Raw genomic sequence first — 2,273 nt, forward strand, 5'->3', positions numbered from 1 at the left:
AAAGAAGAAATCTATTAGGGCTAGCAGGACGAAAAGATTAGGAAATAAATGGCCATGTCTGTTGCCCTACCCAACTCTCCACACTCTACCCAATGTGTGTGCAATACTACTCCTCACCTTTCCAGCAAAAATGGACTAGACACCCATAACCAAAGCCAGAAACATGCTCAGTGCTACCTATTCCAGAAAAACCCTCATTTGCATGAGAATTAATTAGGAAAAATAAATAAATAGATTCCTCAAGACTTTAGTTCTTACAGAAACTTGGTCCTGTATGAGACCTATGTTGTGGATGGGTCCAAAACCAAGAAAACAAAGGGATTAAACACTACTCTGTGACAAAAGCCATTTTAAAAAGAGAGGGAAAAGAAATGGTAACTTGAGCAACTATACTGTTTCCCCTATTAAACAGAACCTCAGAACAGAGGGAAGGTAACTATCTGCACAGCTGATTCTGATGTATCCCATAAAAGAGAAAAGGCATTATGGCTCAGCTGCAAAGCCCTGGGCCCTGCTTTTCCCAGTGGCCTAAATCAATCCCCAGTCCAGGACAAGATGCTGAGACACCTAATTATTTCAGGCCACTAGGGTAAGCACTATTCCTGGCAACTCTGCAGGCAGTGCCATGGATGAGGGTTTCTAATTCTCTTTGGTGATTTGGCTCAGTGTAAACTGAGATTTTTCTTTCAGTCTTTCAGACAGATAAGTAGGAAAGACAAGCTCCAGTTCTGAGAGACATAATCAAGGTTAATTTCAGTTTCCTTTCTGTGCAGTAAAACCCATTTTTCCTCTGCTGCCTTTCTGACACATGTCCTTATAATTTTATCTGCTTATTAAATATCTAGTGAGACATTTTTGGCTGTCTCTAATGTTCACTCAGTCGTCCATGGCCTCTCAGTTTAAGAATAATAGGATTGCCCTGCAAGGCAGTTTCCTTCAGAGGCTGTGAACCTGGGAGAAGGTCTCCCATGGATATTTTGAGGGTGTGGCTGGGACCAATACCTCTTCTCAGGAGAGGCAATACTGAGTGATTCAACTTGTCTATTACCAAGTCTCTAATTGTTAACTGAGCACTGCACTCACAGTATCCCTGGTTATTACCTAACATAGAAAGCTAGTTATTTCCATTCAAAAAAATGGTGAAATCAAAGTTTAAAATTTTAGGGGCGGAAGGGATCGGATCCCTCACTAGCAGAGTGGCAAGCATCTCATACTTATTAGGCCCCGTTCAATCCCCAGCTCAGGGCTCAGGGGGGAAAGAAGTTTAGAAGAGGTATTTAAAGTGAATTCAACAAGGTGATGTTGTCACTAGAAAGTGGATCAGCTGACACCTGTCAATGGTTTTATAGGTCACGGTCTCTTTGTAAGTTTACCGCCATGTTTTACTTATTATATTACCCTTTGAAAACTTCTATTTACTTTCTTATACCGTGGATACCAGTGAAGAGGCACCAGGTGTACATTCCAGGCACTTCTACAACATACACAGACTAAGCCTGTTGGGTGCACAGCGTCAGGCTGAAGAATTTCTAAGGTTGTGAAGACAACAAATGAGGCGTTAGGGGGAGCAAGCTCTAATGAAATATCCTATCCCTCCAAAGATATACTTAACATCTCCTCCGTATCACAAATAAAATGCTAGCCAATATCTCCTGCACTTTTCCAAACTGCACCTCTCTCCCTCAGTATCGTCAAAGAAACGCAAACATATGTACTTTGCGATGGGTAGGTGTAAAACAGCATTCTGCACAATTATATCTAGGCTGCCGCAGATTTATATCACATGCATACATATATTTGGAGGACATTATGGTGACAGCTGAGCATGACAAATGCAACAGTACACAAGTTGGAAACGCGGGGCTGGGGTGGGGGTGCAACTACAAACCCCATGCAGACATACAACGAGTTTTCCCTCATCACACGTGGCCGCACTCACAGGAGCTTAACCACAACTGAAAAACCCCGCACACGGGAGGCTCCGGCGCCCGCGAGCTGTCCCCGCACACAGGAGCCGCGCCTTCATCTGCAGGCGCAACAGTACACAAGTTGGAAACGCGGGGCTGGGGTGGGGGTGCAACTACAAACCCCATGCAGACATACAACGAGTTTTCCCTCATCACACGTGGCCGCACTCACAGGAGCTTAACCACAACTGAAAAACCCCGCACACGGGAGGCTCCGGCGCCCGCGAGCTGTCCCCGCACACAGGAGCCGCGCCTTCATCTGCAGGCGCGCCGGTCGCGCGTCCCCGGGTACACTCGCCCTCCCAC

Source organism: Fukomys damarensis, unplaced genomic scaffold (assembly GCF_012274545.1).
Source record: "Fukomys damarensis isolate Sample0158 unplaced genomic scaffold, DMR_v1.0_HiC HiC_scaffold_5, whole genome shotgun sequence".
Classification (NCBI taxonomy): Eukaryota; Metazoa; Chordata; class Mammalia; order Rodentia; family Bathyergidae; genus Fukomys; species Fukomys damarensis.